The sequence below is a fragment of the Astatotilapia calliptera genome, chromosome 1 (genome assembly GCF_900246225.1).
Source record: "Astatotilapia calliptera chromosome 1, fAstCal1.2, whole genome shotgun sequence".
Lineage (NCBI taxonomy): Eukaryota > Metazoa > Chordata > Actinopteri > Cichliformes > Cichlidae > Astatotilapia > Astatotilapia calliptera.
The window spans coordinates 9,743,241-9,757,022 of record NC_039302.1 but is presented as its reverse complement, the minus strand read 5'-3'; the positions used below and the strand labels follow the sequence as shown (position 1 = coordinate 9,757,022).

The 13,782-nt window shown below is 40.4% G+C and overlaps 1 non-coding gene across 1 annotated transcript; it reads left to right on the top strand.

Annotated features, from left to right (window-relative positions):
* Positions 1-12,906: 12,906 nt before the first annotated feature.
* trnag-ccc (transfer RNA glycine (anticodon CCC)) lies at positions 12,907-12,977 on the top strand. Its single transcript has one exon. It is a non-coding gene; the product is annotated as a tRNA-Gly (tRNA).
* Positions 12,978-13,782: the final 805 nt, after the last annotated feature.

Genomic DNA, 13,782 nt, shown 5'->3' with positions numbered 1-13,782 from the left:
CAATTTGCACAAATGAAGAGTGTTTTCGCCGCCGCATAAAAGATGGCAAAACCCACAGAGACCATTCAGACTGATAACAGTTTGTTAGTTACATAGCTAATTTGCATTCTCAGTCCTTGAGAACAGTAAAGTTGTGTTGCTAATGGAAGAAGAGAGCAAAGGGAAATAATCAAATGCTAATTTTCACACAAGGCACCCTGGGACTTGTCTGATACAGGCCTGGCTGCAGCAAGCTTTACAAATTAATATGCCTGGAAGCTTTTCTGTATTATATTTATAAGATGCACAGAGACAGATTTATCAAGAGCAAGTAAAAAAGAAAGATTGAAGGAGTTGGTTAATGTTGCCGAAAAGGACGTCTGTGGCAGGGTGCAGATGCTCGAGTTAAAATGAAACCGAGCCTGAACAGCAACCATAATGTTGCAACGACAAAACATCTGAAGGTGAAGAACATACAGCTTTGTACTTAACAATATATCAGTCCAATATGAATCGATCCATATATATGTATAAACATGGTATCAGTAGTATTGATTGTGTTAAATAAATAACATTTTTTGGAAATGGCAAAAATATACCACAAATATGGACGATGAAAAATGTCTGAACCATTCGAACTGTGTTGACTGTCACACCTATTTTATTTATAGCAGGGGTGGGGAACTCAAGACCTCAAGGGCTGGTGTCCTGCAGGTATTAGATCTCACCCTGGGTCAACACACCTGAATCAGATGTGAATCAAATGATGAGTTCATTACCCAGCCTCTGGAGAACTTCAAGACATGTTGAGGAGGAATTTAGCCATTTAAATCAGCTGTGTTGGATAAAACCTGCAGCACACCGGCCCTTGAGGCCTGGAGTTCGCCCATCCCTAATTTATAGCTTATAGCACATCAACCAAAGTTGAACCCAGAGTGATTTGGAGACAAGCACATTTACATTCCAGGTCTAGGGGGGGGGGAAAAATCCAGTTTCAAAATACATGAAAAGCTGAAAGTTGTGTTTTGTTGTGTTAACTATTTATTGTGGAGAGTAAGAATGACACTGATTTAGTGTTGAGATTATGCAAATTGATGACAATTCATCTCATAAATCATGGCACACTGCTCTCCCATGTGTAAGCTGCCTTTATAGGTTAAAAGCACCGGATTGATACCAACGCTATCAGCTACACCTGCTTCTGCAGCTGTAGCTGATTTATCTGAGGCTCCACCATAAGGGCGCTTTACAAAACACAAAACAATTGGATTTCCAGTTTGTCTAAAACAATAAGGCTATCTTTCACTGCAGAGATAGCACATGTCAGTTTTACTCTGAGCCTCTTTTTATGTTCCACTCTTCACACCTACCTCCCCTTATCACCCCATCCATCCTCCACATGTTCTGTCCAGTCACATGTCTGTCACACCCACACCCTCAATCATCTGCTGTCTGTGTATACCTGCTCTTTTCATCCAACATCTCATAGCATATTTTGTGCAGGTCTGAACTCTACAGTCTTTCTACTGTGCCTGTTGGCTTAGATTGCTCATGCTATTTTTGGCACATAAGCGCATTCATATTGTCAAGTAGGGCTACGTGAAATGCTCTGTGAGTGCCTGTATGCTTTTACATTCAAAAAGTTAAATGTGAATCACACTATACGTGCTCCTCATTTTCAGCCAGTAGACTTGCGATGTGTCTTCAACATCATTAGTGTTGATCCCAGTGCCGATCCCATCATTAGTGTTGATCCCATATATATATATATATATATATATATATATATATATATATATATATATATATATATATATATATATATATATATATATATATATATATATATATATATATATATAGAAAAACACCCAGCACGCCCCTGCGGGCGGTTTATCCTTCAAGCTCGGGTCCTCTACCAGAGGCCTGGGAGCTTGAGGGTCCTGCGCAGTATCTTAGCTGTTCCCAGGACTGCGCTCTTCTGGACAGAGATCTCCGATGTTGTTCCCGGGATCTGCTGGAGCCACTCGCCTAGCTTGGGAGTCACCGCACCTAGTGCTCCGATTACCACGGGGACCACCGTTACCTTCACCCTCCACATCCTCTCGAGCTCTTCTCTGAGCCCTTGGTATTTCTCCAGCTTCTCGTGTTCCTTCTTCCTGATATTGCTGTCATTCGGAACCGCTACATCGATCACTACGGCCGTCTTCTTCTGTTTGTCTACCACCACTATGTCCGGTTGGTTAGCCACCACCATTTTGTCCGTCTGTATCTGGAAGTCCCACAGGATCTTAGCTCGGTCATTCTCCACCACCCTTGGGGGCATCTCCCATTTTGACCTCGGGACTTCCAGGTTATACTCCGCACAGATGTTCCTGTACACTATGCCGGCCACTTGGTTATGGCGTTCCATGTATGCCTTGCCTGCTAGCATCTTGCACCCTGCTGTTATGTGCTGGATTGTCTCTGGGGCATCTTTACACAGCCTGCACCTGGGGTCTTGCCTGGTGTGATAGACCCCAGCCTCTATGGATCTTGTGCTCAGAGCTTGTATGTGCTCAGAGCTATATATATATATATATATATATATATATATATATATATATATATATATATATATGCGACACATTCCAGTGACCCCAAAGTGCCACTGCACTAAAAAGTGCTTGGCAAAAAGTATGTAACGTACACGTAATGTTTTGAGATCAGCTACTATGGATAATATGTATATAATTTGTAAAGATTTGAGTGTCTAGGAAGAGTTGGGGAACAGACATAGACAGATAGATACACTCACTATGATAATCATTCTGTAAAAATGTACTTTTAGGAGTCAGGTTAGAAATACGAGTACACAAGTACATCAATATAGCAACACTTTGCGCAGTATAAGTGTTAAATCTTCAGTGCAGCAAAACAGCTTCTCACACTGTCATCTGACATAGTTTATATATAGTTTATATCCCTTTGCATAGAACAACAGCTCTTTAAAAGTTGAGGCTCGCCTCAAAGGCACACTCTCTCAGATTAAGATTCCACACAGAGGTGAGTCTGTCTGACTGACATTTGATTGATCTCGGCGTCCGGAGTGCACTGTGAGCAGAGCTTCTTTTGTCTTCCACTTTATCTGCTGTCTCAGGGTCATAAAAGATTCATGTACTATGTCTTCCAATGTTAGTTCACTTATATTAAGTAGCGTAAAACAGAGAGCCACAAAGACAGAACAGAAGCGAGCTGATTTTATATATTATATATTTTTGACACATCCTCCATCCGCAAAAAAAGGTCTGTTAAGCTGATTAATGTTAAAGGTAATGTAATAAAGTTGATGAATGAGGAAACACAAGATTTTGGAACTATATTTTCCAAGTAACATTTGCCAGTTTTGAATCTTTATATGCAAATTGACTCCCACTCGATCAGCTCTAACTTTAAATTATTGCAAACAGGCTCACTTGCTGTGTTGAGGACTGTTTTTCACAAACTCCAGTGGAGTTAATTGTACAACAGATTCAGAGATGAGGCAAAAGAAGTGTAAGCATCTAAATTTAAATTAAATGCAAATTATACATTCTTCAACAAAGACATTGTAAAACGCATCCTTGAGCAGGATGAAATTCTGAAAAGCGTCACGGAAAGACTCAACAATTATAATGTGACTGTGCTCTTACCCCACCTGATTTGAATACAACTGATTGCTTTGGCTGAAACACTTGCAACACTTCATTTTTGTTATTTACGACTTTTTTAGCCATTACCATAAAGCCGTTCATTTTTTAAAAGGTTATAGAACTGCTGAAGCTGGCAGCTCCTCCTGACAGCCAAATGAAAGCTCAGCTTTTTCACTTACAATCTATCACGGAGCCAAGGCATACGTTTGACAAATCTGAGTCTGTGCACTTTTCAGAGGGTGCACACATTGTATCTTTCAGAGTTACACTGAAAGCAAACCTGTCGTGACTTTTTAAGAGGTAATCCAAAATCAGAGACGGCTGGCGTAAATCGTGGTCGCTGTTTACATTCTGCCATTTTACTTTTAGTAGTGGATTAAAAATATATCACGTTCTACCAGGACTTGTGGGAAATATTTGGATCACTGAGGTAGAATGGATTGCACCTTTATAAAAAGTTAGCCTTAATATAGTAATAAAAATGTAGCTGGTCATTAATGAGCTTTTGGTTGCCTCCTGGGTTTGAAAAGAAAAGAACTTTAAGCTTCTCTTACTTAATTTCTTATCTAGAACATAAAGGCATTTTAAGCATAGTAGTTTCAGATAACTATGAAATTTCTGGGAATGGATTTCATAAAACCCTGACTGTAAGCCTATTGCAAATATGTGGGCTGTGCTTAAAAGGTGTCTGTGCAAGGAAACCAAGACACTTGCTAGGGAAAATTTAACCAAATATTAGTGGGAGTGTATGTATATATTTGAGTCTGCATGTATCGTTTTCACACAAAATCCAAAATAAATTCAAAACTGTGGATCCAAGTAATTAAAAATGTACTCTGTACAATCATTCCACCATGGAAAATGAAGAGTTCAAAGCCCCAAATTATCATGACTTTTATGCCCATAACAAGTGGATGGAAAATTTTGACAAGAGCTTTAAATTTCAATACTTTGACTATTGCAAGAGAAAGTGACTAATTGATATTAGTTTTATTGGTAAAGATCACCTAATGGAAGCCTTTATACCAGGGGTCGGCAACCTTTCTGATGATGAGTGCCATCTCAATGTGCCATATCAACCATTGCATTAGCAATACATTTAATAACGCTCTATGTGAACAGTTACACACTATATAGAACAACTTTATAGAACTATATTTGTTCGCAGATGTTGGCATATAGTGCAGTATTGTATTTGTGTGTATGTCCGAGGTGCTGGTCCTGCGCTGAGCGGGCAGCTCCTGAAGCATTTGAAGTAGCGGAACGTGGAAATTTCAACAACACTTAAAAAACTGTCAGCTAGCAACATCTCTCTCACCGGTAGGCTAAATGATTTTTAGCCAATTACAAGTGGAATCCAGTAGTTGGGTTTTTTAGCTAAGATACCGTTTTAAGAAGCGGCACAACTAATGTGTCTATGCGAGCTAATTTGCGATGTGCACCAGTGGCCCAGCCATTTATTTTAATGCACCTTCTCAGATTAATTCCCTGCGTGTCGTGCCATCAGTTAACCCTTCGCGAGCCAGCTGTGGCACACAAGTGATCAGGGTTGCCGACCCCAGCTTTATACAACACGTGACATGTTAGTCTATAACAGGACCTCTGTAAATGTAATTCAATCTAAGCTTGTCTTTATGGTTTATTTCTCAGTTTATTCGAGGGGCCACACTCTGGCCCATGCTTAGTTTACTCAGCATGTTAATGAAACGTGTCCATTGGTTGTTATTCTTATACGGTTGAACAGGCGGTTGGTGACTTTTTGTTCTGTTACTGTGATAATAATTTCCATTTTTCAGTCCAGTTTTCCACCGGTGAGAAAACAGTCATGCTTGCATGTTTATCTACCAATGGCTGCCTGTTTCTTTACCTCCTACAGGCGAGAAGAGACAGCATAAAGTAGATAGGAGGCTACAGCTGTGTCATCAGATCAGCACTGCCATTGTTACAGCTATGCAAACACTCTGGAATAAGTACTGGTAAATTAAAATGGCAATGCTTTAGGACAGATAACGCTTTTCAGACACATAACAATAAAACTGGCTGTTGCTGTGTAGTGTTTTCATTGGCAGCTGGTCATGATTCAGAGAAAATCCACTGCAGTTTTTAAAGTAAAATTCATGTTCGTGTCACGTTCACTGAAGAAAGATGAGGGATATCCACAAGTGAGAGGTATAAAAGATAAAAACATACTGCACAAATAACTACAGATGCATCGGTAAGACTTTCTTGATATGGAATTTTTCCCTCATAAAAACTACAATGCTGATTTTTCTTGTAAAATTAGCTGAGCTGACAAATTTTCTACAACACAGCTAGAACTAACTGCTACAAGCAGGAATGGAGAGCAGCTTTATGAAGCTGGGGCCACTTCTTATGGGATAATGAAAATTATGCAAATGAGGACTAAACTTTGAAAAAACATTAAGAAGTCATGCAAATTACAAAAGTTCTTGATACCGGAAAAATTATAACTGACTAATCGCTCTGCACTGCAGTGATTTTTAAGGAGTAATTTAGCTGAAACCGTTTTATTTTTTTCTTTCTTGGCACACTAAAGAAATTGTGCACGATGCCCTCCTGTTCCTGTCATACAGCCTGTATGACAGGAACAAGTGGCTGTCTTTAAATGTCAATCATATCACAAAGGGTGCTTCAGTGCGAGACTATCACATTTCTGCAAAAAAGTAAAGAGCGTCTGTGAGACAAACTGGTGAAACATCTGTGTGCAAGATACGTAATGATTTATTATGTTGCTTTAAGATGCTTTGCTTCACAGCTGTGGTTGACAGAGTGCCGTTTTCATACACGGACATTAAATTGGACCAAAACACAGACACTGCTGTCAGAGATGGAAATAATTTTGACATTACTAGCTGCAGTACACTGAAAGTAGCAAAGCTAGATTGTCAAAGCACGGTACACCAGGGTAGGAGCTTGTTATCTATGACTGAGTTATATGGTTGTGATTGTGCTTTTGTCATATTACAAAATGTACTTTCATTAGGAAGCAACAAACTGCCAATCGCAGCTGACCCGAGTCCAGCGTAGCTTTTTTACTTTAGTTCAGTTATATATCTAATTAGTGCAAATGTGCTTCTTCTTCTTGCTTTTCTTCTTTTTTATTTCAGCTGGTCCCTTCAGGTGTCACCACAGCAGATCATCACCCTATCTCTGGCTTCCTCTTCTGTCACTACAACCCTCTGCATGTCCTCCTTCACTGCATCCATGAATCTTCTATGTGCACTTCCTCTTTTCCTCCTGCCTGGCAGCTCCATCTTCAACACCCTTCGTTATCCACTATTCCTCCTCTGCACATGTCCAAACCATCTCAGCCTTGCCTCTCTAACTTTCTTCCCAAATCACTCCACCTGAGCTGTCCCGCTGATATATTCATTTCTAATCTCGTCCATCCTGGTCGCTCCCGGTGAAAATCATAACATCTCCAGCTCTGCCACCTCGAGTATCGGCCTCCTGTCTTTTTGTCAGTGCCACCATCTCCAGTCCACATCTGCTACATCATAGCAGGCCTCACTACCATGTTGCAAATGTTCCTTTTCACTCTCGCTGCTATGCTTCTGTCACAGATTACCCCAGACACTCGTTTCCACCCGCTCAACCCTGCCTGCACTCTCCTCTTCACCACCCTTCTGCACCGTCCATTACTTTTGATGGCTGACCCCTGGTATTTAAACTCGCCTACATTCACTATCTCTGCTCCTTGCAGCTCATCCTGTCCTTGCACCTGTCTCTCTCTCATTCACACATTATGTACTCTGTCTTGCTTCCCACCAACTTTTATTCTTCTTCTCTCCAGCTCCATTTCTTTGCTTACCCGGTCGATACAAGCCCCTTTTCTCCTTCTTTAGTGTCCACCCTCTGAAGCAATTCACTATAAACCTTTTGGCGCGCCTTTGCCACATCTCTTTTTGCCATATGCCTAGCCTCCTCATGTCTACTTTCTTCACCTCCAGACTATCCCACTTTTTCTTTGCTAATCACTTCCTTTTAATACTTACCTGTACTTCCTCCTTCCACCACCAATTCTCCAAGTGTCCAGAGGATATACCAATCACATTCTTGGCAGTTTCCCAGTCATCAGGCTACTCTTCAACACCACCAAGAACCAGAAATCCACACAACAAACTTCCAGCATTTGGTCCTTACCTCCACCTTAACTTGCTTCCTCTTCTTGATTTCCAAAACAATCCTACAGCCAACCATCCAATGCCACCTTGCCACCTTCTCTCCTGACACCACCTTTCAGTCTTGTATCTCTTTCAGATCGCAAAGAACCTCTGCATTTCTCTCCTTAACACCACACCCACCCAACACCTCCTCATCACCCTTATTCCAATCATCACTCTTTCCCCCTGGGAGGACTCTCTGCCACTTCAGCCAGCTTACTCCAGAATTCCTTTTTCTCTTGTACTTGACATCCAACTTTTGGGGCGTGCAAATGTTTAACACCACCCCTCAAACCACAACATTATATAGAAAACCCCAACAGTTAGAGCACTGGGAGACTTGCAACTACAAGTGTTGATTTGTTTCAGGGATGAGAAGACTAAATGCCTGTGCTGTTACTGCTTGCATACAGATAAAAACCAAAAAACTAATACTTGGCAGCATGGCAGCAGTTGCTAATTAGTTTAAAATACAAAGTAAAGCTGAGGCTAATAGGACTGCTATCCTATTTTCTGTTGCTTATTGATGAATGAAAAGCAGTGTGTTGTATTATCGGTGATAGTAAAGCTAGAGGTAATATTATTATCCTGAGGTAAACATGAACACATCGACTGTACCTAAGCTTGATGGAATCCAGCCAGCTAGTTTGCTAAAGGAAAGTTCAGGGTGACCACCAAAGTCACCAAACAGAGACTTGAATGTATGTTCAGAGTGCAGTGGAGTTTGTGTGTGTGTGTGTGTGTGTGTGTGTTGGTACTGACCCCTCTGTGTAGTGAAGCCTCACAATTTGTGCCTCAAAGGGTCAGGCTCGTCGAAATCTTCTGTTTTGCCTCCATCAAGGTCTCGAGGACAGCCTGGTTACTTGCTGTCTGTGCTGGGATTTATAGTGCACAACCTCACTGTGTTTCTTATCAGGAGATGAGAGCAGGCACAGGAAGGTGATAAATAAAACTGCTGAATTATAAACTTCAGAGAGAAACCTGGTCTCATAAAACTTCCATCACAAACTGCTTCACAGTCTAAGACTGAAAACGCGAAAGGACAATGGATGAAAAGAAGAAACAAGAGAGAAAAGAGGAAATGTGTAATCTGTGCAAGTGCTACAAAAGGTTTTATCTGTCTTAAGGTGAGTTTAATTCATCTGCAGTAGAAACTGTCATCCACTGACCCACATTGTGAGCCTCTGAAAGTCATTCCCACAACCTGCACAGATGATAAGATCTGTGTCAAATGCTCCTCTGACACATAATTAGCACGAGGACACTGCTGCACATTAGCACAAGGCAAATATGTAATTATGCATCACTCACCATGTTTAAATACAATTGGCCACAGGCGGAGATGTTTGATGATCTATATGCGAGGCAGAGATTTAATGTATTCATATGTATTAGTGTAAGGCGAAACACTGTAGACTAAAACAATGTCATGAAAGCGAGCTACAGGAAACAGAAGCAGGAGTGGATTTGAAAATCATGACGCAGGTGAATGTGAATATTTTTTGCCTTCATTTGTATTCCACATTTTCTCAGTGACTGAGAAATAGGCTGAAAATCTTCCATTACCTGTACTGGATCTCACATTGACAATACAAAAGAAATCTCATCCTACATTAGTCTGATCTATCATGGATGAATTCTTCTTCAATGGGCCTCACATATGGTCTGTTTTGACACTGCACACCAGTGGAAATAAGCTACTGGGTGCTGCGAAGTCATGGAAGGAGGGAGAGGAGAGAGTCTGCACAGTAGCATCTCCAGTTGAGTAGAATGGAGAGGCCTCATTAAAATTTAATTGCGGCACGATGTTGAGTGCATTGCCATCTACATCAAGATGCATGTGACCTTCTTTTTTCACATTTCCCATTTCCAACAAACGAGTGCATGCACTGCGAGTGCTGTCAATTTAGTAGGGTCTGATTATTTGAAATGATCTCACATGAAAAACGTTCTCGTTCATTTTAATAGTTTAGTCCTTTTTTTTTTCCAAATTCAAATCAAAAGAAAAAACTCTGTTCAGTTTCTCAGAAAATAAGGATTGCCTTCCAATTCGCTGATAAACATTAATGCATACGCACAGTGACGATGCAAATCACACTCCAATGTTAACAATATACTCCGGCTCACACGGTGCCTCGCAGTTCCAGGTTGATGTGAGAAGAACGAGTCACATGAGAAGGAAGCAGGCTACTCTGTATTCATGCTAGATGAGATTTGTGTGTGTTTATCGTCTTCCTGTCCTGGATGGGTGTTGCATTACAAGGTACTGTCTCCAAACTGCCAGAATCAATTAACATGAATAATGAATGTCTTCTGACGCGGTTGGTCTTGAGTGTTCATTTTGTTCCAGCTCCCATTGTTCCAGCACGTGCAGGAGAACAGTTTAATTTTGCAGCAGGTACAAGAAGCGAACTTTTTTATAGATATGAAGCAGGTCCTAAGATTTTTTTAAAGGCACCAGATGCTCCTAAAAAGCTTCAAACCACAAAAAACCCCTCTGCACTCTCCTTCACCACAACAGCTAAATGTGGCTCTTAAAAGGGATCTAATTCACATGGAGAAGGAATGTAATCCACTACATCAAGAAACACTGATGGCATTAGTTGCCCCACTAATATCACTTTACCCACTGCATCACCCTTAGCTGTAGGGCTTACACATATTACCCAGTCAGCAGGCACTGAGCAGTCGCCACCAAGCTCCAGAAGACACTTTGCTCTTTATAGCGTGCTTCAAAATGATCCTGCGCAGTGAGACCAGTAACAGAGAAAATGTTTATATAATCCATTACTGACAAAGCTTTAGTAAGTGATTAAACAAAAAATTTGTTTTTTACTTCAAATTGGAAATAGTCCAGAGATTAGCATTTCAAAATTAATCCCTTTTATTGAAGCTCTGTTAGCTTTGCATAGCAAATTTAATATCTGTGCTGTGTTTACTGTGTAAACTCAGGCTGGGTGTATAATAAGTGTGCACCGAGTTTCTCACCAGTTTAACCAAACATTATTTAAATATTGAAGTGAAAATAACAGCTGCATGACTCACAGTAACCATAAAGATGTAATCCTTTTGGGAGAAAGGAAAAAAAGCAGGAAGTGACAGTCAACATGCCAAAGTGGACAGTTTTAAAGGACGTGTCCATGGACAGGGCTAACCTAAACCTACAGCAACACTGATAGTGTGAAAGAGCAGTGTTATCACATGACCAATACTGCATATTGCTGTTTGTGAAGTGCACTATTCTCAAGATTCATGTATTTTTCCCAGTTTCTTCAGTGTCATTTTACCTGCAGAAAGACTGTAAGTGATATTTAGACAGGACAGCAGCTGTTCTGGCTTCACCCATCTGAGCACATCTGCCTGAGTTCCGCATCTTAACATCAGGTTGCCGCACAGGAAAGCTGCCAAACTCCAACAGAGGAAAACTTTTAGTCTAATCGGGTCTGTTCAGTTTTATTCTGTTGAATTTGCAGGCAGCTGCTGGTGGGAGAGGAGGTAATTAAAACTGACAAAGAAGAAACATCACGGAGAAGACTTCACGCAGCAGCTACCATGAGCCAGCTTTTGAGTTCGGGGTTACTGCGGGCATAAAGTGCTTCCATGTGGAGAAAAGTGGAAGAGCAGGATTGCTCCTTTAGCAGCTGTTCCTCTCTGCCGTCCGTTTGCCATAAATACAGCAACATACTATTAGCCTCACCTCTTTAAACCACATGTCATTAAACAAGATGAGTTTTGTGATTAATTAAAGACAGATGAAGAAGATGCAAGTTGCTCTTTGTAGTCAGACTAATTCAAACGGATGATTGACGCTTTATTTTAGACATGAGCCTGTTTGTGAGGTTTTAATTCTGTTTTTGCTCTTTAATCCTGTCAATCTTGAAAGTTAATGCTTACTAGCCAATTACATTTCAATGTCCCCTTTACTGACTACTGATGCTCGCTACCTTAACAAATGCCTCCCTCTTCTGGTAAACCTACTCCTACACAACACATATTTCCTTCTGTTCAGTTTTATCTTGTACATTGCATCCCAATCCCATACTATGTGCACCATTACATTTATATTTGTTCAAATATTATTTATTTATTGTAGGGTCTACCTTACAGTATAAAGTGCCTTGAGGTGACTGTTGTTGTGATTTGGCGCTGCATAAATAAAATTGAATTGAATTTTCTGGTTTTAAAAATAATCTATAAAAGTTTATCCTGGTTGGGGAAATTATTTACATTTAATTCGCATGCATGCATTATTATGACCAAGTAACTGAAGTTGGAAAAGTCATGCTAAAGGCCCTGTACAGGGTCGCAAAGATGTTTTCGTTATTCTAGTCAAACAGACCCGGCTTTGACAGATGAAGACAAACACTAACATACACCAATCACATTTTCCACTGAGCAGTTATTAAAATTCAGTTCATCATGCACTCTCAGATCTAAAACACTAAAACACCAACAGGATTTCTTATTTATTTAAATTTGAAAAGGCGTACCAGTATATAGGACAACAGAATATAAAACCCTTCTGGGCCACATTATTTGTCACACTTGACTGTAAATCATAATTTAATGAGCCACAAATAACATGGCTAAATGCAAAAATACAGGAATGCAAACCAGAAACCAGAGCAAGGGTTAAAGCCTGAGGTGTAGCCTATGGAGTCTGAATTAGTGTAATATAGAAAGATGGGTGCTTTCAATTCTACAGAGGCCCAAATAGTAACTATAAGCAGTTATTATTATCATTATTATCAGGATCCTTTTGTATTTTTAATTATCCATTTTTATTGTGTTGTAAAAATTCACAGGTTTTTTTTGTTTCAAAGTGATTTTATTAAAATGTCGGGGTATTCAAGAGGAGAAATGTTTAAGAAAGTCAGAGCAGGTGTTCCAGCACATGTTACCTACATGTTTTAGACTCATGTAGACAAGACATTCTTCATAAATGTAAATGTATTTTCACTTGTCTACCTCAAGTTTATTCCGTGGTCATATATTTGACCAAACTGACAAACACTAACTTCCAGGTGTACCTCATGCATGCTATTTTATATAGCTATGGCCCACTAGTACAGGCGCTGCTAGTGTAGTGGCATCATGCAAGATTCCCATTCTTGCGACCCGGGTTCGATTCCTCGGCAGCGCACCCTTTCTGCAGAACTACAAAGCCTGAGGTTTCCTCATTACGGTCACAGGTTTTAAACTTCCACCAGCAAGTCAGCTGAGGACGTGCACCTCTTTGCCCATTACTGTTCACCCTCTTCTCCCATCTGTTCAAGGCTATAATAAAATTTGTGGGTGAGAATAAAATGCTTAAATACAGAAAACCTGAATCTGTGATCCTTGTCCCTTTTGGATCCATCCAGCCATGCAACTGGACAGTTTGCTGACCCATTACAGAGGCTATGATATTTTCCGGTTGAGCCACTGAGACCGATTTTGGTGATTTTCAGTAGAAAATATGTGGAGCCTCAGACCCTGAATTTCAGCACCATAAATTTCAAAATGTTGACTGATGTTATATGGCTGAGCACATTTCAACATGAATTTCAACTGAATGACTGCAAAACTGTTCAAAGTAGCAAAATAGGATAAATTTGGGGTTTCAGTCTTTCTAAAAATGCAAACTTCTGCAACTTTAATTCACTCGTCTGTGCACTTTGATAGCAACCTAAGGTTCACAGAGTTCGCTACCTCAGTAATGAGCTCAGAGTCCAAGTTAACTCTCTTTCTGAAACAGAGTTGTTAGCTAAACCTGCCTTCTGGAATAGGGCCCTGGTGACTGGCAATGACAAACTGCTCGCAGATGCACTTGGCTGATTGGGAAGAGCAGCCTGGTGCTTAACACCAACAAGACCAAAGTGTTAATCATAGACTTCAGAAGAACAGGAAGCTCAGCCCACCTCCTCCTTTCTATAGACAAAAAAGTAGTAGATAGTGTGAATAAACGA